The sequence below is a fragment of the Symphalangus syndactylus genome, chromosome 12, assembly GCF_028878055.3.
Source record: "Symphalangus syndactylus isolate Jambi chromosome 12, NHGRI_mSymSyn1-v2.1_pri, whole genome shotgun sequence".
NCBI classification, from domain to species: Eukaryota; Metazoa; Chordata; class Mammalia; order Primates; family Hylobatidae; genus Symphalangus; species Symphalangus syndactylus.
This window is the reverse complement of record NC_072441.2, coordinates 25,319,388-25,342,269: the sequence shown is the minus strand read 5'-3', so window position 1 is coordinate 25,342,269 and position 22,882 is coordinate 25,319,388. Positions and strand designations below refer to the sequence as shown.

General features: G+C 39.2%; 1 long non-coding RNA gene across 1 annotated transcript in view; it reads right to left on the bottom strand.

Moving 5' to 3' along the window:
- The window catches only part of LOC134733648 (uncharacterized), a 316,197-nt gene extending 293,321 nt beyond the window's left edge, over positions 1-22,876 (bottom strand). The window contains exons 1-3 of the long non-coding RNA XR_010117297.1: positions 22,773-22,876; positions 20,390-20,451; positions 12,616-12,656 (exon numbers count right to left, since the gene is read on the bottom strand). This is a non-coding gene — a long non-coding RNA (uncharacterized lncRNA). The remainder of the gene's footprint in view (positions 1-12,615; positions 12,657-20,389; positions 20,452-22,772) is intronic.
- Between the last annotated feature and the right edge of the window lie 6 nt (positions 22,877-22,882).

Genomic DNA, 22,882 nt, shown 5'->3' with positions numbered 1-22,882 from the left:
AATGGACACTTATGTTTTATGCACTTTTCTGCACTTTTAAAAAATATGTAAGTTCTTAGTTTGGCCTTTAAGGTTGACCATGATTATTTCCCAATGTGTTACTCCAACCTACCCTCAAGTTGCCTCCCTAAATATTTCATTCCAACTATGTTGCTTTATTCACGCATCTCAAACAAGGTTGTATTATTTTTTAACCCTGTTCTTTTGCTTTTGCTGTTTCTAACTAGAAGTCATCTTCTATGTCTCTTCATATCAAAATCCTAACCATTTTTCAGAGCTCAACTATACCTCTTTTATGTAGCCTTCCCTCATTTCAGCAAATGTTCTTTTTCTGTCTTCTGAGTTGCAATGATCATTTGAACCTCTCTCACCAATTTGATTTTAATCACCCCTGAATTAAAAATAAGTTCATTTGTTTTATTATGTAACAGGTATATAAATTATTGGAGAGCCAGGAACTATATATTACATATCTTGAAATTCTTTTCCTTACTTCACAGATTAGCTGTACCTGGTGCTAAGTGGATAATTGAATGAGTCTGTGAATAAACAAGCAAATAAGCCATTGAGTCAATTATTTATAAACATCTATAATTATTATATACCTCTGAAGGGCCCTTGGATCAAGTTTCATCCCAGCCCATGAATAAGTGTTGGTAAGTCCTCCAGTGTCCTCTTGGTTCTGGCCAAAAAATCAGTAGATGAGTGGTGCAAAGTTATATAATATGTTGTATCTTACTACTCCCCAAAAGTGAGAAAGAAATAGACTGAAAGTCTAGAATTAATAAATACACTACCTGCCCGAGACAAAATTGTGAAATAAGAAGTTGATCCTTCTCTACCTTTCCTCCAAGGATCATGCCTTTGTCCAGTCCCACCTCCACACTGTCATTCTCCTCTTCCTCCTTTATTTTCAGAGGTCAGTAGTGACATCTGTTGATCGCTATATTCGAGTTCTCTAAAGAAACACAGCCAAGAGGATATGCGCATGCAAATTTCCATGTCAAGGGCAAAGCAAGAAGGTTATTGCAGGATCTACTCTGCAAGGTTGCCAAAGGCCTATGTTCTTGGCACATGACTGAGGCAAAGCTTTACCAGATGTCCTTATACCCACACTACTGCCTTAAGGGATGGCAGGCAGCCTGACACCTTTTTCCTGAAATGTCCCTCCAGCATCCTCTGCTGAGAAAGGTTAACATAGGTCTCACTTTAAAGGAGAAATACTAAAAGGAATTGTCTGTTATCATAGAATATATACTGAAGGGTGAATTTGGAGCCAAGAGGCAATAACTTGATAACTGGCATACAGGCTATGAGTATTAGTTATGAGAGCCAATAAATTCCCTTTTGGTTTTAGATCTTTTCAGCTGAATTTTCTGAATATTGTACAGAAAGACTGTTAACTGACAAAAGGCCCAGTCCTCATACCACCTAGAGTAAGGCAGAGTTTTTGGTTGAATATTCTTTTCTGAGTCTTTCTGCCACTATTTTCCCTCAAAATCTTTCTGCCCTGGTACCATTTTTTTTAGTTAGAATTCTACATATTGTCTTTGATATATATATATATGTTAAAAGCCTGTCAACAACATATTTTTATTTTAATAATAGAATTATAGAAAATGAAGGCTTTAAAACAGAACATTGATAGAGTTAGGTATCTTTAAAAGTTGATAGAATATCTTAGGACAACTGGCACTTTAGTTTTCTTCAAATAATTAAGCTATAATCGATAATAACAAAACATAGTTAGAATTTTTAATTCAATTAGGATTGCTCTCAAATCTGCCTGGCAATTCTAGAATTGCACCTTGACAACAAAACACGGTCCCAAAAGAAAGCATTTATTTTCAGTAAAAAATAAAAATACCTAAGTAAGCAACTTTAATAGGGTTTATATGAGTTTCTGTTAAAAGTAAGATATCTAATGCAAAAGACAATTGCTTTCTGTGTTATTTTTAAAAACAGAAGTGCCAGAGAGTAGAGGAATTAAGAAAGTAAAAACTTTACACAATGGTAAAAAATGTGTTAGTGGCTAAAATAATTACTTTATGAAGTAGACTCCCAAGGAATGTATAAAAGTTTCCAATTAGACAATATTGGTTCTTTGAAAAGTTTCATTTTAAGATTTAGACTAACATATATCTTTTTTTATTCTTGGTTTCAGCAATTTCTTCTAACTGCCTCAGTAGTCTTGTCTTCCTCGGGTTTTATAACCACAAAGTTTATTATTAAAAAGTTTTAGCTCACCTCAAATACTTTCTGTGCTATTTGGTAAAAGTATCTAGGGGAAAATTCACGTAAGAAGAGTAAACCCAATTTAACAGAAAACATGAAAAATTGTTGATGAAGGGGTTTCTGTGTGCGTGTGCTCAGCCCAAAGGAAGCATTGGACTGGCTCTGGGAGTGGGAGGCAGCGTGAAAAGATGTAGTATCTCCTCCTCTGCCTGCTTGTGTTGGATAAATGGATCATTTTATTGTTGGGTTGGCTGAGACTGAACATCAACATTATACAGGAAAGTCCCAAAGGTATGCAGCAGAGGGGATGCTATACCAGTTTCCTTCACTTGATGCTATTAAATGAGCTCACAGTCTGTAAGATAAAAGTTAGATACGCTGAAGGACAATAAGTACCTAGTTTTATAGCAGTACTTTATGTTCAAACTCCTCATGAGTTTATACGTGTTTCTATAGAAAGACTGCATCTAAAACAAAGCTCTTAACAAATGAAATTTACAAGAGAAAACAAGCCCTGTGGATTGCTATACTAATGAGTGTTTTTTTCTTTCAGTAACAGTAGTACAATAGTCACTTACAATGTCTGAACATTCTAAGCCCTAACAATAGATACTATATTTGATTTAAAATTTCATAAATATGTTCTATGCTCATTTAGAAATTTTTTCCTGTGTTACACATAAAGAACATTCATCCATTCATTCCACAAAAACATATTTGTTACCTTCTATATGCCAGGAAACCATGATTTCTGCCTTTGTAAATCTGTCTAGCGTATGAGAAAGTTTTGCTCTAAAAATCTGTGATTATCATGTGTTAAATGGGCACTACACTTCAACCAGGAATAATAATCATTTCTATATAATGATACAATTTCCAGAGTGCACACATGCATACATATATGTATGGAAAGGGAGAGAGATAATGGTAATATTCAATATATTTACCAACTGCTACAGCACAGGTTCCAACAAAACTAAATGCAAATGGAATAAGATTAACTTTGGAAAAAATCTATAGAACGTAGAATCTCAGCCATTATGTCCACTTCCAAGTATGGTTTAGCAAGCTCCCACTGATCCAAAGACAGGACCTTAAACTGGGACCTTTTCCCCATCTTCTCACTATAATATGAGAACTTAAATACTATGTGTCAGAAACTTTGCCTGGTGTTCAATCGAGACAAGCCTAGTTTCAGGTTACTAAGGAATAAATATAAAATAAACAACAAGCAGGGGGTACAATGAGAGAATATTGATTGTAGTAAAGCATGGCTGAGGAGGAAGTTGTAGAAAGAGAATGGAAAAGCAACTAAAAAAGGGGATCATTATTAGAGCAGGAACTTGCAAGAGGGAGAAGGTTTGAGGTCAAAGGCAAGAGGAAAGGGGTAAAAAAGGAAGAATGACTATGTTGAAGGAGGAAAAAAAATAAGGATGGATAAGAACTGTAAATCAATTTAGAGTTGTAGGAGAAGTAGAATAAGTCCAGAATGATAGGAATCTGGAAGGAAAGAAAGAGGATCATCCAGAATGAAAAGAATAGATGAACTCCAGGAGTAAGTTCATCTTATAAAATTTTCCTTATAAAGGAAAATTTTCCTGACTGTAACAACTATTTCCTCTGTGAAGCAGGGAAGGTAATCTGCGAAGAATAAAGAGTGCAGCATTAAGTACAAAGTTTAAAAAGCTGTAAAAATTTTAAAAAGAAAGCGTCATAGGAAATAGGTAAGTATCTGTAAAGATTTCCTAGAAAAAGATTAAGAGTCCAACAGAGGTGAGAAATCATAAATGTATAAGGTAGACAATCAATATGGTTACGTGATTTGCTCCAGGATTATTCAGTGCCTGGTTTCAGGATCAGAACAAACAGATGGTTGGGTTATTCTAGAATTGAGGATTAGGAATAATGGAATGAGAAGAAGGTCGTGAGAGTGTTGGCAATTAAGAGCGTCAGTGAGAGAGAGGTTTAACTGAATGACGATGGATTGTCAGCTGGAGTGAATAAAGAAATGAAGCCAAAGAAGGCTTATTGATCAAGAACATGTGAAACTGACAAAGTACAGAAGAATCAATGAGAGTGAAAAGCAGTCATTCGCCTGAATGAAACCCCTCAGGGTATTCTGCAGCCTGGATGATAAAGTGCCGCTTACTTCTTAAAACATACAATACTGTTTATAATCTTGCCTGCCTCTCAAGCTCATTTCTAATTCCTTTTCCCAAATGCCTCCAGGCATTCTGTATGTCCTGGCAGGCAGACCAAATCTGATGCTTTCTGTCTTCATGTTACTGCTATTCTTTCAAAGGGCTCCTCTTCTACTCCTAAACTTCCTGTCCTCTATTCACTAATGAACTTCTCAGTTTTCAAGACCCACTTCAAGCATCTCTTTCTTATTAAAGTCACGTGTAGCACTTAGTATGAAAAAAAATGGCTGCCAAAATTTCCTTCCACCCTTATACACTCATGCCATTACTCCCACCAAAAAACCCCTTGATTCTGGGCAAACAAATAGAATGCTGTAGAACTGACACTATTCCAGTTCCAACCTAACCCAACTGCCCTATTGCGAAGAAGTTCAGGCTATCTTGCCTGGAGTATGAGATACCATGCAGAGGGAAAATCATAGAGAGGAGAAATTGCATATAGCAACCATACCTCAGACATATGGAGAGGTGACAGCATGCCGGCAGTCCTCACAGCCCTCACTCACTCTCGGTGCCTCCTCTGCCTGGGCTCCCACTTTGGTGGCACTTGAGGAGCCCTTCGGCCCCCTGCTGCACTGTGGGAGCCCCTTTCTGGGCTGGCCAAGGCGGGAGTCGGCTCCCTCAGCTTGCAGGGAGGTGTGGAGGGAGAGGCGCGAGCGGAACCTGAGCTGCGCGCGGCGCTTGCCGGCCGGCTGGACTTCCGGGTGGGCGTGGGCTTGGCGGGCTCCGCACTCGGAGCAGCCGGCCGGCCCTGCCGGCCCCAGGCAACGAGGGGCTTGGCACCCAGGCCCGCGGCTGCGGAGGGTGTACTGGGTCCCCCAGCAGTGCCAGCCCACCGGCGCTGCACTCGATTTCTCGCGGGGCCTTAGCTGCCTTCCCACGGGGCAGGGCTCGGGACCTGCAGCCCGCCACGCCTGAGCCTCCCACCCCCTCCATGGGCTCCTGTGCGGCCGAGCCTCCGGGATGAGCGCCGCCTCCTGCTCCACGGCGCCCAGTCCCATCGACCACTCAAGGGCTGAGGAGTGCGAGCGCAGGGCGCGGGACTGGCAGGCAGCTCCACCTGCAGCCCCGGTGCAGGATCCACTGGGTGAAACCAGCTGGGCTCCTGAGTGGGTGGAGACGTGGAGAACCTTTATGTCTAGCTCAGGGATTGTAAACACACCAATTGGCACCCTGTGTCTAGCTCCAGGTTTGTGGATGCACTAATCAACACTCTGTGTCTGGCTGCTCTGGTAGGGCCTTGGATAGCCTTTGTGTGGATACTCTGTATCTAACTGATCTGATGGGGACGTGGAGAACTTTTATGTCTAGCTCAGGGATGGTACACGCACCAATCGGAGCCTGTCAAAACAGACCACTGGGCTCCACCAATCAGCAGGACGTGGGTGGGGCCAGATAAGAGAATAAAAGCAGGCTGCCCGAGCCAGCAGTGGCAACCCGCTCGGGTCCCCTTCCACACTGTGGAAGCTTTGTTCTTTCGCTTTTTGCAATAAATCTTGCTGCTGCTCACTCTTTGGGTCCACACTGCTTTTATGAGCTGTAACACTCACCGCGAAGGTCTGCAGCTTCACTCCTGAGCCAGCGAGACCACGAACCCATCAGCAGGAAGAAACTCTGAACACATCTGAACATCAGAAGGACCAGACGCGCCACCTTTAAGAACTGTAACACTCACCGCGAGGGTCCGCAGCTTCATTCTTAAAGTCAGTGAGACCAAGAACCCACCAATTCCAGACACAGTATGAGTGAGATCTTCTTGGCCATTCCTGTTCATCCCAACCACCAGATGAATGGAGGTGGAGCCCAGTCAACCCACAGAATTATGGGAAATAAGGAATCATTTCTATTTTAAGCCACTATGTTTTGGGGTTTCATTATTCATTTATAGATAAATGATATCTCTCCCATTTTCAACTTAAGTGTAACTGTTCAAACTTTCCACTGTATCACACTACTGCACCTATAATATACCTGTATTATTTTACTTATCACACTAGGATTGCAAAATTGTTTTTACATACCTGCTCCCTTCCTATTCTGTGAGATGAAACAATGTTTCAGTGCTAGGGTATGTTTACACTATGTGTGTGCATATATGTGTCTGTTGTGTGAGTCTGTATTCTAAGTCCTAGCACACAACATACAATAAGTATTTAATAATTGACTTGAACTACATTAAATATGGATAGAGTTAGTGGAAGGTAGAGAGAGCTATGAGGTTCAGTCATTAGAATTTTATGGTTTATTTCATAAAAGGAGCAGTTCCCTGATTGACACGGAAACATGTTGGAAGTGAAGTTGGCTTAAGGATAGTCTAGGAATTCAAGTGGGGTGGTAGAATCATCAAGGATGTGGACTTGTGGCCTACTACAATTACAAAATTTGTGTGGAATGGAATATGGTGATATCAAATGGGAAGAGACTGTGAACTTCAGAAACAGAGAAGCTGTGAGTAACAGCTTTCCAGTGAAGAAAACGCTCTTAAAGTAATAGTAAACCATTAAGAATATGCAGTTTCAACCTTCTCCCCAATGCATGTTCAAGGGAGAGAAAGTCAGTCTCCATTTCACAGACTTATGTGGAAGTTGTACTTTAACTAAAGGAAGTTTTCCTTTAAGTCATCTGAGTGCACCTTTTCAGTCTCCTCCAGCGACCCCTTTTGTTCCACTGCCACTGAAAGCTTTCCATACAGTCCTCTGCCATTCTCACTCTACATCTCTTCTCTGGGCCATGTGAGCCACTCCCATGGCTTTGATCATTACTGGTATCTCCTACAGCTGAACTTTCTGACTTCATTTCTTTTATGAGTATCAGAACTATTATTTACAATTCTCTTCTGAATATCTCCAGTGTTTTGCCTACCACTTACGTCAAACTCAAGATGTTAAGGGACGAACTGATTATCTGATATTCAAAACATGTTTTTTTCCTCCCATATTTCCTAGTCCAGTAAATGGCATACTGGCCACTCTATGACTATAGAAAGAAACAGCCAGCACACTGGCTAAGAGCTTGGATTCTGGAATTAATCAAACAGAATGTGCTCAAATCTGGCCTTCATAAATTACTAACTGTATGGTAATTCTAGTCTGCTCAGGCTGCTGTAACAAAATACCAGAAGTTGGGTCACTTAAACAACAGACATTGATTTCTCTCTGTTCTGGAGGCTAAGAAGTCCAAGATCAGAGTTCCAGCATGCTCAGTTTCTGGTGAGGGCCTTCTTTGTGGCTTGCAGAAGCTGCCTTCTTGCTGTGTTCTCACACAGAGCTACTTCTCTGGTCTCTTCTTATAAGGGTACTAGTGCCATCATGAGTACCTTTATGACCTTATCTAAACCTATTTACCTCTTAAAAGCCCCATCTCCAAATGTCACTACATTGAGAGTTAGGGTTTCAACATAGGAATTTTGGGGGCACACAATTCAGTCCAAAGCAGTAACCTTGGCAAATTACTTAACTTTCCAGGGATTCATTTTTCTCACCTGTTAGAATCTTAAAAAGCTTGTGAAGAGGCATTAAATAAATGCTTATCCAAACCCTCAAAAGTAATCATACCAACTAGATCTCTTGAAGCCATTCTTACCTTCTCCCTTTCCCTTAGTACCCACCTCTTCCAAGCAACTGACTGCCAAATTCTGTTACTTCCATTTGTAAAGTGTATCTTAATATATGCGTTTGTCCATTGTCACTTCCACTGTGCTAGTACAGACCTGAACATATTTCAGCCAGACTATTCTTGACTTCATCTAACCCATCTTTCACACCAGTGCCAGAGATAATGTTTTTAAAAATATAAATCTGATCATATCCTTTTTCTTCATTTTCAATTTTTTTTTTTTAGTAGCTCCCTGTTTCCTACAAAAATCATGCCAAACTCTCTAGCATCTGATTTTTGCAGTCTTTCTCTGAACTACCTTTCCAGGACCACTCTACATCATTTCCCTCCATTCCCTGTATTTAAAACTGTCATTCTCTGAACATATTCTTCTGCCTTCATGTCTATTTCCTTTACTAAATCCTCACCCCTACTTTTCCCCCTGAGAATTCCTGCTCAAACTCCAAGACCCAGCTCGAATGTGATTTCCTTTCTGTTGTCTTCCCAAAACCCCCAGGTGACATAAATTGCACCCTCATCTGTTTTCCCACAGGGCTGTATACAAACCTGTCTACGCTTTATCACACTACGGTATAGTTATTAATTTACTTGTCTATCTTCCCAGCTAGACTCTGAGCATTTCCTCAGAGGCAAGGATAGTGAAATATTTATTCTTGCATTAAAAGTCCATAATATAGTTCCTGGGAAACACTAGTCAGTATATGTAAGATGCTTGATAAATGTTGGTTGAAAGATTGAATAAATAAACTATGTAACTTTAATGGTGCCTGCTATATATTAATTAAGTTCAAATTTTTCAGGTATAAGTCCAATTTTTCAGGTATATATAAAAAGTAAATCATTAAAACTGGGCATTGAAGGAAGTAGATTATCTACACGTATTTTTCCCAACTTTAAAATTCTATAATCTTATTGTGAACTTGGCTAAAGCTCTTCTCCAGGCATATAGGATTAAAGTCTTGTCTGAGATAGACTTAAATTTGTAGATAGGATCTAGTGGGTTGTTTAAGGTATTTTCCAATTTATTCTATTACATTAACTTTTATAAACTGTATTTTGTGAATTTTATACCTTTCAATTAAACAAAATTGAATTATATGCATTAGCTGATCTTTCAAAATGGTAACATTGTGAAGAAAGTGTTTATTTCTGAAACCTTGTCAGCTTGAGTGACATGTGAGTACCCAGCACTAAGCATCTGTTAGGGAAATCTTATTACTCTGTGTCTGTCACTAGAAAATTGGAACAAACGTTGCAAGACCTACATACTTAAAATGTTATGATGTGTTTTTAAAATTGCTTTCCACATAAGGTCTTTTATTTTATTAGAAAATTATAAGCAAACAAGGCTTGTTTAATTGCTTTCAAAGTATAAGCACATTTCACGTCAAAATTGTATCACTTTCAACTGCTGACTTGTGTGAGAAAGCTGTCATGCCCTGGTGCCCAAGAAAATAGGGCACCATGGCAGAAATTTCTTACTGAAGGATATAATGTATGCTCAATTAAACCAATACAATGTGTGTAATGGTCTACTTCTATCTTAGAACGTACTGCTAGCTTTCTGTTCTGGAATCAGAATTTTCCTAATGCCTAGACTTTTTGCTGAATGCCATGTAAGAAGTGATGCAATCTTTGAGTTTATATCTCAGGGAAGGTTGGGCTCTTTTTTTCTCCTTTTAACATTCAAAAATTCTCAGATATATTACCTTCTCATTCTGATAATCTATATATACCCTGCTCCCTTTCCATGCTTCTCTTAGCTTACTAAATACCTTAGCCAACAATTAAAGAAATTATGCATGAAATGTTAAAATTATAGCCAGTTTTTCAGAGGAATCAATTGTTGGTTATAGTGCTATTTTTCTTAAAAAACATTCCCAAGTCCTTTATTTCTTCAAATATCATAAATATCTATATGTGCTTCAAATGAATGGGGAGGTAATAAAATATGATGGAAAAATCCTGGAAAATACCAACACTCCTTACATTGTTTGTTATTTGACAAGTTTATAACAACTTTGCTTCTCTAAGCCAGCAGAGAGCACCCACAGAGGTGGTAGATGCTAACTTTTCCACAAAATATGGCAATAAACAGATAACATTTAAGATATATATTTTCCTATATATTCTAAGAAAATATCATGAATTCCCCATGATAGGATATTGTATGTTACTAAACTGCCATCTACTGGATTTGTTCACCCAGTACACAATATCGTCTATAAATTTGTATTTTTCAAGGAATACATGACTTTTTTTTCCCAGCCATTTCCTGACTTTCTTTCTTTCCCTAGTTCTAGCAATGTGTGCTTCTAATGACCAGGAGAAAAAATTGTTTCAACTAATTATAGTCCAACCAAAGTCATTCACATCATTGAAGAATTAGATTGATTATTCCTAGTGTCATGAAGACGTGTCAATTTGAGACAAGAAGAGGTTTAGAGAGGCTTACACTTTTCAGAGTGCCACCTGTCTCCAAAGGGCACATTCATTAAGAAGCTCCAGGTGCAAGTTGTGGAAGCAAAACAGCATAATGAAGTCCTTTGCCTCCTTGTGTACCTTTTGATTAATAACACCCTCCTTCAGTTCTAGCAGATTGTACAACAGTGTATGCCACAAGAAACCTAAAATACAAGCCTACTTTTCTATCCTTCTTTGAATAGAGTAAATCACCATTTATCTATGACCAGAATCAAAAGAATTAACAAAATAAGGTATCTGTGGCACAATCTACTTTTATAAGAAAAGAACAGCTAATAAGCCGATTGATAATATTTACTTAGTAACAATGTATAATATGTGTCACTGATCAAATTCCACCTAATCTATCTTCTCTGTCCTATATTCACACATGGAAATGCAATTGATATTTGGTCGGGCGCAGTGGCTCACACCTGTAATCCCAGCACTTTGGGAGACCAAGGCGGACAGATTACCTAAGGTCAGGAATTCGAGACCAGCCTGGCTAACGTGGTGAAACCGTTTCTACTAAACATACAAAAAATTAGACGGGCGTGGTGGCACGCACCTGTAATCCCATCTACTCAGAAGGCTGAGGCAGGAGAATCACTTGAACCTGGGAGGCAGAAATTGCAGTGAGCCGAGATCATGCCACTGCACTCCAGCTTGGTCAACAAGAGCAAAACTCTGTCTCAAAAATAATAATAATAATAATAATAAAATAAAAAATGGGGAAAACTAGCATTTATTGAATACTATTTACCAGAATTTTTTTTTTTTTTTTTTTGGAGACAGAGTCTTACTCTGTTGCCCAAGCTGGAGGGCAGTGATGAGATCTCGACTCACTGCAACCTCCGTCTCCCAGGTTCAAGCGATTCTCCTGCTTCAGCCGCCCATATTTACTAGACATTTTCATGGGCACTGTCACACTTTATCTACACAGCAGCCTTGTAAGGTAAATATCGCTATCCTCATTGTCATCACTCAATGTGACTGAAGCTCAAAGTGATAATAAGAGCTAACACTTATTGACTACTTAATATTTTCCTGGCATTGCCTTTATTACTTTAGAAAAACTGACACAATTAATTCTCAAGACCACATTATGGAATACGTTATCACTGTCTTCATTTCATTAGAGGTGACTCCAAGAAGCTAAGTAACTTGCCCAACATTACGCAAATAATATGCAATAGAGTCTGGATTTGACCCCAGCAAACTGGTTCCAATGCCTGTACCTGTCAACTTCAACATTATGCTGTTTATGAATGTGTGTGTGTGTGTGTGTGTGTGTGTGTGTACTTCAGTACTGGGCTATATTGTTTTGTTTCTGAAAATTGGTAATTGTGTATTGTCAGGCATTTTACATGCATTATCCATTAGAAATACACACATATATGTAATATTTTCCCCATTTTACTTTGATAAAACTGAGGTTTGGAGAATAACAATAATAAGAATAATCACAGTAAACACATTACACATATCACATGCTAGATACTGTTCATGAGAAGAGTTTTAAACATAGTACATATTTAATATGGACAACACCAATATAATGCATTGTTATTACTATTATACAGGTGAGGAAAAAGAAAGGTAGCACCTTGACCAAAGTCACAAGGCTAGCAGGAAGCAGTGCAAGAAATCTAGTTCCAAAGACTCATGATTTTATGCACTACTCTAGACTTTGAAACAATTTAGAATAGTCATTCCTTGTTTATTGCAGCAAATGTTTGCAACACGCCTTAACTACAATAGCATTCATCACAATCAAACATTTTGTTGCATATCAAGTAAAATAATTATGCACATTTGGTAAAGAGTAAGAAGGAATCAAGCCTGTACAGTTTCACATTGGTTAGGCTTATGCATAGTTTCAATAATGGTAGAACTAAAATTCCTCTCTTCATTTATCCTACAAACATTGAGCATTAACCTTGTTCCAGGTGCTTGGGTAGTGAAAATAAGGTTTATTTTATTCTGCAAATAATTGGAGATACATAAAAACAAATAGGTAATTGCAACATAAAAGGATAATTGCTAAAAAGAAGTTTTGCTTCCTAAATCAAAGCCAAAGCTACAAAACACTTTATGTTACCTGGTTTCATCGCTCCAAAAGAGGTCATACACAGGGCAAAACTAGGAAAAGAATAAAAAGACAGAAGAACATTCTTTCATAAATATGTAAAATAAGGTGCTTAAAATTGTTATAATAGTTGCAATTCTATTTTAAATTCTGTTAACGGTTATGTCTGAATCACAGGTGGAAGTTCAAAATAACTTCATGATATATGTATTCCTTGTTTCACATCTGATATTTTTCTTTGAGTACTACTCCTTCCTAGTGGGTTTGCCTGGTCCTGAGTTCCCAGGTCCTCCCAGTCTGGCTCATGCCAAATTCAAGCTATCATATTAATCAGAATTTTTAGTTGCAGGTGACAGAACCCCAGTGCAATGTAGCTTGAGCCAAAAGAAAGTGTGCTGACATCACTTAGGTGACTGGGAAGTCCAAGAGATAAGCATGCCTCAGACAGAGCTATATTCAGGGATACGAATGCTATATTCAGAGTTCACTTTTTTCCCTCGCCCCACTTCTTTCTCTTTAATTCTCTCCATCTGTCAGCTCTTATTGTATCTACTTGACTTCCTTTTGTGGGTAAACTCTCTCTATATAGGTGGGTCTCACATTCACATATACCAGGTTAGCAACTCTAATGAAGAAAAAACTTCTCTTTCCTGATAATCCTAAATGAATCCTCGGGAATATTCTGATTGGCCTTGCCTGGTTCATGTATTCATTTTTCAGACAATCACCATGATTAGGTGAGCTAACACACACAATTTGATGATCGAAAAGGACTCACAAAAATCAGAAATAGCATCAAGCTTTCCTAATAATTTCAGGAGTACAGGCAATCAAGAGGCAAAGACAGAGCAGAGAAAGTCTGGGATATTCTGTGTGGCTTTGCCAGATGCTTCCCATCCACTGATCCAGAGTGACTGACTAGGTCTCTGTACGTAGTTTTGCTGATTATTACCTTACGGAGTAGAAGTGTGTAATTTATAATACATCTCCATTTTATACCTCAGAATGTTACAAAATGACATGCCATTACATGATATTCTCCAGAGAAGCCATCCATGTCCCCATAAATCAATAGATTCCAGGTTTATTTACTAGAAGTAGTCCTTATCCAGGGAGATCCTGCTGAGGGCTTTCTGTAGAAAGATCTCCTTCTGTCTAAAATCATTATTCTATTTATTAGGGTGTCTAGTCAGAAAGGAGATTAGAACAGATTACCTGCCTTCCTTTCTTTTTCCTAGTGGTGCCCCCATAGGAAAGGAAGTTAATGGTCCACAGGGCTAGCTGCTTTACTCCTTTCCCCCATCAGGAGACTGGACATTCTGACTGAACATCGAGACAAGAATCTCAAACCGTGCTCGGGGGTAAAGGAAGAACCATGATTGACAGGCCCCCAGAAGCACCTGGACCATGAGATGGCGATAGAAAAGCATGTTGAGTAGATATAAACTGTGAGTGCTCTTGTTTATCATACTGTTCCTCTCCAGACAAGAGACTTTTCAGAGTTCTAACGATGCTATAACTTTCCTGTTCCTAAACTTTGTCTATTTCTCTCTAGTTTCTAACTGTGAAAAACTCTTCAGCTATGTTCTGTGACTCATAGATTACAGCAAAAGAACAAATAGTGACAGCAAAGAATGGAAACAACTATGCCAAATCTTGGAGCCTGCAGGAAAGAAATCCAAAAGAATGCTGAATAGGGCCTCACAACGAACCCTTAAGAGGAGAAAGAATATCCTAAGGGTTTTCCATCTAGGCTTATGTCCTCATATCCATTTTCTTACAGAAATCTAAAGTTCTAACATAGCAAATGAATTTCTTTAACAGGCAGGGTACACAAACAACTATCCTACTGACCTGATAATCCCAAAGAACTTTTTCTTTGGCCAAGACAACGTCTATGTTTAGGTTGAATTTGAAAGGCTTTGAACAGCTCTTCATATTCTCCCTTATTCCCTAGTGTTTTACACAGGCCTGCTTCATTCATTTATGTTACTGCCTGAATCCTGTAAACATTTGAGTTTTTCATTCACGGTTTAAGACTTGATTTAACTGAAAATCCCTTTATAAGAATGTAAACTTTAGGCCGGGTGCGGTGGCTCACGCCTGTAATCCCAGCACTCTGGGAGGCCAAGATGGGTGCATCGCTTGAGATCAGGAGTTTGAGACAAGCTTGGCCAACATGGTGAAACCTTGTCTCTACTAAAAATACAAAAATTAGCTGGGAGTAGCGGTGCATGCCTATAACCCCAGCTACTCGGAAGGCTGAAGCAGAAGAATCCCTTGACCCCAGGAGGTGGAGAGGTGGGGGTTGCAGTGAGCTGAGATCATGCCATTGCACTCCAGCTTTGGTGACAAAGCCAGTCTCCATCTCAAGAAAAAAAAAAAAAGTACACTGTAAACTGTTTTTAGTTATTTACACTAGGATGTAAACAGCTTTTCAACTATTCTTCACTGTGGAGGATGAGAGTTTTTGAAGAAGGTAAGACTGAAGGAATAACAGGATGGGGACTACGGTGAGCCAGATGCTTAGGGTTCAACATTTAAGGAGGCGCTCATTCTCAAGTGATACCTCCAGGCTCAGCACCTGAGACTGCCTCCTTAAATGTCATACCCTATGTGTGTTATTTGCCTCGCTCTTATCCCAGTCCTTTAAGGATAAAGTTTAACCAGCTTTGGTTTCTGTTACTTGTGATGAAGTACCCTTAATGCATTTCCCTTCCCCACCCATGAACTGAGGGAGTCATTCTTCCTGGGAACACCCATAATATCTTCTGATTATACCTATACTATACTTACAACAGTTTTCTCACTATTTACACATCCATATGCACCGGCACTCTGTGCGCTCCTCAAAGAAAGAGACTGTGACATAATCTTCTTTATAGCTGCAATATCTAGTCCTGTACCTGTTGAGTGGGTAAGTCAATGAATGAATGGACAAATAAATAAATGAGTGTGTTGTCAGCATTGAACATGCCATACCCGCTGTGGCATGGAATACCTGTGAAATCCTTTGTCAGTAAAAATGTTTTATTTTTGCTATAGATAGATGGCAAACTTCAACCTGCTTTTATTCTAATTGTGATATGATTTTTCTCATAACTTTGTATGTAGTATTTGTATTGTTCCCATTTTTTATTTAAACATATGTGCTCAAGAAAGAACTGCAGTAAATTTGCAACTGACACCGTATATATGCTTTTGCCCTCAGTCTTCAGCAGGGCCAGCCTCCTTGACCTAATTAGACTTCTCCACTCCCTGGTAAATACTAGAATTAATTTATAAAGGACTCTGAAACACCAGCTGGCAAAAATCCTATTAATGGTTTCTACAGAATGAAAAGAGCATTTAAGTTGTAGGAGAGTTGTAGTGTGTGTGTGTGTGTGTGTGTGCGCGCGTGCGTGTATTCACATTTTTTAATGTGAATTTCTAAGAATGTCAATCATAACACGTACTAAGTAAACAATGTTTAATAATGTCTTGTCATTTCTTTCAGCACATTTATTTTAAATTCAAAAGAAATCTTGTGTGACAAAATATTCTTAGAGATGTATATTTGGGGTATGTGAGACTTGAATGTCCATGAATACTCACACACATCCCATAAACTATGTCATTCTTAAAATAAAGTTAAAGAGAAAAAGATGGAACAACAGTTTAAGAAGGATGTCTCAATGCTTTGACAAAGCAACAACTGTAGTGGCCTTTTGGAGTATTTTCTTATTCAGAAGCCATGGTTGGCAGAATTTCAAGATGGCTCCCAAGATTTCTGTGTCCTGGTGTACATGCCCTGTATTATACCCTCTCTGTGAGTGTGGGCAGGACCTGTGAATACAATGAGATGGCACTCCTTTGATTAGTTTATGTTATATGGCAAAGGGGATGGAACCATTTCTCCTCTGATTACATCATATTATATAAGACTTTATAGCAGTAGTAGTATATAGTAGTAATGGTAGTGGCGGCAGCAGCAGCCAACTGGAGTGAAGTTCTCCTGCTGACTTTGGAGAAGTAAACTCCGTTTTGAGATGGCCATGTAATTAAGACCTGAGGGCAGTCTCTAGAAGCTGAGAGAAACCCCTGGCCAACATCTCCCAAGAAAATAGGGACCTCTGACATAAAGTTGCAGGGAACTAAATTCCACTAACAACCTGAATATGCCTAAAAGCTTCAGATGAAATTGCAGCTCCACTTGGCACCTTGATTGTGCCTAGTGAGACCCTAAGCAGAGAATCCAATTAAGCTATGCCCAAACTTCTCATCCACAGAAACTGAGAGGTAACAAATACATGTTACTTTAAGCTTCTAAGGTTGTGGTAATTTGTTACATGGCACTAGTAAACCAGTACAAGAACTAACTGCTTTTTTTTTCTCTGGGCACCACCCTTTACTCCCCTTTTCCCACAGGAGGGCCTCCTAGCAGTCAGGTCTATACACTACACCATGATCCTGAAAAACTGACACAGCTGATTGGACAGAGGTGCACACCTGACTCAAGCCAGAGCAACTGGAGTCTGGAAATGCGAAGATGGGGCTACGAGGCTCCAGGTGGGAATTTCTTGAATAGAAGAGAGATAGAAACTTGAACACTTTAGCAACACTATCTTCTGTCCAGGGTTGCCTGTAGATATTAAAAGCCCTGGGGAAATATTCGAGGAGAGAGAGAATCTATCTATAGCAATCATCTGATTACAAAAATAGTTATAAAAGTCATGGACCCATGTGAGACGGAGTGATCTGCTGTTAAAGACTCAAGGCAAGGAAAAGCTACTAACATAGCTGCTTATTTTCCAACCGGTGAACATATAATTTTTTTCTAGTTTCTTGGAGTCACCTATTTGTATTAATTATTACTAAAGAAACCATTCCTGTTTAATTTCCTATCTACCACTGCAAGGAAAAGGTAGCAACACTATTATCATTCACAATGCCATGGCTCTTTGGGTCCTATTATAATTAGAACTGTATAGATCTTCTTGCCTCTGCAGTTCCATAATGCCATTTATTTAATGCTGATTACAGCATTACTCACATTGCTTCAACATCCATTGTACTGCCTGTGAACACTGGATACTAATGACTTGAATGTTGTTAGTGTACTTTGTTGATGATGACCACAAGCACAGGCCTTACACGGAGAACGCAGGAAAATGCAAACAATTATTCATATTGTGGTCATGTGAAATTTATTGTTTGGAATTTATTAATAGCATTTATTTATAGAACTTACTGCATTAACATAGAATAGCACATCTCTCAACCATGTCCTCCCTTGAACTGTCTAGACCTTAATCACTGCATCCCTATAATGTGACCCTTTTAAGGTTGGCTGCAGCCCTGCTTTCCATATATAGTTATCAGTGGTGAAGACAGATGAGAGGCCCTGGATAGACAAAAAGAGCCATCCTATTTGGGCAACCAATGTCCATCACTTGTTCATCAAGGCTTACGACCAACCCAGAACAGAATGTCACCATGTTTATTAGAGGTAAGAAAGGACACTGATTGAAATGGCCCATTGGCTTTGTGTTGCTACTGTCTCAAAAGCCCTGAAAGGAGGCAAGTATTGTCATGATAAGTAGTGTCTGTGACACGGAGCTTGCAGAGGGGTGGTGTGACTGCCCTAATGCCAGCAGCAGGGTGAGGGCAGGAGACCCCAGGATAAAGGATGTCTGCACACACACATACCTTTTTCAAGTGCTCTCCATTAGACGTGGTTCCTTGGTCTGACCAGTCAGGGAAGAGCCCACATACTGGCTCATACAGTCAGCTCCAGACCAAGGATGCATGGGGGACAGTGGTAGCCCAGAGCACTGAACTCATCCTGTGTCTGATATCAGTGAAAATCACCCTCAAACCACTGAAAAAGTATCATTCTGGTGGCCCAAACTTGTGCGATGAAAGAAATAATGCCCCAGCCAGTGGGAGCTTTGGCCCTCCAAGTTGCTCTCCAGGAACTGGCAGGGCCATCTGGCCGTAAGCCACCCTGCAGGTGCTATTCCAGAGATCCTGGGGCACTGGTGGACCCTAAGCATGGTAAGAGGGTAATATGGTCAGGAGGGCCTGGAGGGAAGAAACAGAGAAGCCAATAACATTTTCTTTAGGCTTAGGGTTGTTCCACCCAACAGGTCCTGCTGACCTGGCTGGTCCCCACCACCGAAAGCAATAAAACATCTCAGGACTTCCATTGTCCGGGACCCACATAGTACTACATTTTGGCTCCATCCTGCTGAACGGCCCAAGACGCCTCAGGGGAATTAGGACATCTCATGGAAGGCCAGGTGCAGGACCATGTAGGAGCCCTGGTTGCTCAGGTCTAAGGGCAGTACTGCTTTTTTTTTTTTCTCCAGTCTTCTGAACTAAGTAACAGAAAAGCTAGTCTGAGGAAAGAATAACGTGTATGCAGAACGAATTCAGCAAAGAGACAGAGAAAGGGTACTGCTTGAATAGAGGATAGTTTCTTTTAGGATATTTCTGAAACTGCATTCCTGCTCTGGCATTCCATCAAACACCACCTTCTCTTTATAATATGCTTCCCCCTTTTTGTTGTTTAAGTCATTTTATTTTTATTTTTGTTACTTGCAAACAGAGTGAGCCCTAATGCAATATTTAGAGCCAGATTCTTAGCTTTGTAGGTTCAGAAACTCAACTTCTCCATTTCCACCAGAGCTAATCTCCTGGGGACCAACATATTAAGAGGACCCATAAACAACTGATATGCATTTCAGAATGCCAATTTCTCAATCTATAAAGAGAGCTTAATCCAAATGAACAACTTGTGGGGATAAATTCACTCTGGGAATTTTACCACAGTAGGTTAAGTGTGCTCAGGAGAGAAGACAAATTATCAAAGGGCTGTTTCGTGAGCATATAATAAGAATAAAGAGAATGGGTAGAATTTTTCTTTCAAATTAGGATAGCTGAAATGAATTTCTTTTGTAGGAATATTTCTCTTTGAAAAATCAGCTAAAGTCTTTGAACTCAAATAACCTCTTCTGGTCATTATCAGATGTATTCACGCATTTTGTTCATTATCCTAGACTTACTATAGAGGATTTTTCTCTTGACACATAGTTCTCCCAGAAAAATTTTGCTAATTACGGTTAGTACAGTTGATTAACTGTTGTTGCATTAACTGCATGCCATCTACCAGCTTTGGCATCTATTATTCCTATTGACCCCATCAAGTCACTATCTCCTCTCTACTCCCAAGGGTGATGACTATCCAAGATTAGTTCTGCTGCTTTTGAACTTCACGTAAATGGAGTCACATAGCATATGCCATTTTGTGTCTTACTTTTTTCAATTCAAGACTGTATTTGTGAGTGAAATAAATACTGTAATTTGTTATTCTTGTTACTGTATTACACATTCCAACTGTGTAAATATATGACAATTTATTTATCTAGGCTACCTTTGATAAGCAATTGGGAAGCTTCCAGTTTGGGCTATTTTGAATAGTACAGCTATGAACATTATTATATACATCTTCAGTGAACATTATGTGCATTCCTGTTGGTAATATACCTAAAAATGGAATTTCAGGGTCATAGTGTATGAACACGTTCAGATTTAATATATTCCGACATTTTCCAAAGTAGATATATCAATTACTTTTTGCAATGTATGAGAATTTCAGTTGCTCTACGTGCCTTCCAACACTTAGTATTGTCTGATTTTTCATTTTAGTCAGTTTGATGAATGCATAATGGTATCACATGGTTTTAATTTGCATTCCCCTGACTTGCAGTATCAACCAAGACATAGAAAGCCCACAATAACCTACCTTTCCTATTGATTACAGTGAGAAACTCAAGACAAAATACCAAAAGCAACTGCCTGAAGACTCTGGAAAAACAAAATCAAAAACAGGTAAATTAGATTGGACAATGAAAACCTGGAGAAATGTTCTGTATGTTTGCTTTTCCTCTTTTCTCACAGCTTTTGACCTGAGACCCAACACCTAGTGAAACTGTGGTGACAGGAAAAACTGACAAAAACCTGTATGTCTTGCCAGAATGGGGATAGGGATGGGGGCTTTTGTGACCCAAAAGTTAGTCGGGGGAATACTTAGCTCCCCCTCTTCTGGTTTTTCTTTCTTTTTTTTTTTTTTAATTTCTCTCTCTCTCTCTCTGGGCATTAGCCCAAGAGTGAGGCCCTAGGCTTGGATATCTACAATACTAACAGAAGCTCTGTTTTTATGGACAAAGGAAGTAGGAAAGGAGGCCTTTGTGGTCCGAAGAGTGTAGAGGGAATCCACATTTTTTCTCTTTTATGTCACTGCTTTGTCTCAGAATCTGCCCTAGTCAGCTGCTATGCCAGGCTGCTAAAACTCCAAGAGGAACCTCATATTTCTGGTGTGAGGACCTTGCAAAACAAAAGGAGAGGAATGTAAGAGGAGAGAGCTAGAGAAGAGGATCCCCTAATTCTATGTATGAACCTATACAAGTTCTGTGTTCACACCTAAACTGAACATGTGCAGAACAGACACAAAATAGCATAGCAAAACTGAATTTCAATTTAAACTACTGCTAACATCCCCAAATAATCCCTGAGTATCGTAGGTATAGGACACAGCAAAGCCTTTGAAAACCCAGCTGACATGGAACCAGTACTCATAGGAGACCGAACTTTTGACCTGAACCAAATTGGATCGATTGCCTCCTAAAACAAAACAAAAATCAACATTCCCTAAAGGCTTTTAACAGGACTCAGTCTATGCAATATAATGTTCAAAATGTCCTAGATAAAATCCACAATTACACAGTATAAAAGAACTGGAAAAATGTGACCAACTTGCAAGGGAAAATATAATCAACACCTGCCAACTCTTAGATGACCAAAATGTTATGATACGGATTTTAAAGCAACAATCATAACTAGAGAGTAGTTAAACAATTTCTCTCCTAAACATAATCATACTTGCATAAAGACATTTCAGTCAATGATGAACCACATATACAAAGGTGGTCCCATAAGATTACAATACCATATTTTTAATGTACCTTTATGTTTAAATACACAAATACCATTGCGTTACAACTGCCTACAGTATTTAGTACAATAAGATGTTATACAGGTTTGTTGTCTAGGAGCAATAGGCTATACCATATAGCCTAGGTGTGTAGTAGGCTATACCTGCTAGGCCTGTGTAAGTACATTCTATGATGTTCACACAACAGCACAATTGCCGAAGGTGGCATTTCTCAGAACATACCCCTATCATTAAGTGAGGCATGACTGTATATGCTGTATTCTAAAAAAAAATTATTGCATTTATATACCAGAATCTATGCATAAGAATGCCCATACTGGTGTTATTTGTAATACCAAGCCTGAGAAACAGAAGGAATAAACTGTCACAAAACAGAATAGTATCAGTATACATAAGTGAAAATAAAAGAACTACACCTATATGCTTCTACATGCAACTACCTAGGATTAATTTAGAAGCATAATGTTGCATGAACAAAAAAAGAGTACATAACCAACTATGCTTATATAGCTCATCAAATTAAACATACATGTATGTTAGGTTTTGAAAGGAAGGCAAGGGTTAAAGAAAGAGAGGGTGGCTTAACAGCAAATACAGGATTTATGTCTAGCATAAGACCTACAGAGGTGGGAGACCAGCTTAATGCCAGTGCCCATTGCTGCTTACAGGCTGGAGTGATTTATAGGCCTGGGTGGCAGTGGTCTGGGGGGCCATGGCCTGCTGCCTGGGAAAATGTTGATAAGGTGTTCCCAGGATGAGGCGGCTCTGGCCCTTGTTATGGCGGAATGCGGTACTTTCTCCCAGCAGAATATAAGAGGCAGCTTGTTTCTCACGCCCGAACCCTGTGGAATGTTTCACTTTGACTAAGGTCTGCAAAATGACGGGGGGGCTTACAAAAATGGTGCAGTTTGGACCAACAATGTACATAAATTTTTAAAAAGCAAAAGAATAAATCCCAAATATGAGAAAGTGTTATCTGTGGAAGAAAGTAATGGGATGGTACCAGAAAAAGACACTGGTAATTTAAACAATGTTGGCAATGTCTCAGTTTTAAAATTACCAGTTGGTTCCCATGTATAAGTTGCTTACTTATCTGTTACACCTATTTATGTATATATAAAAAATAGGTTTCTAAACGACATCCCATGTGTATGAAATAACAGAATTTTTGTACCTTATTAAAATAATTTCTCTAAACACTTGAAGAGCCCGAACCGCCTCTTGCCCTAAAGGAGCCCCACGCCCCTGAATTGATCAGTCACTTCCGCCTCCACCTTTCCAGCT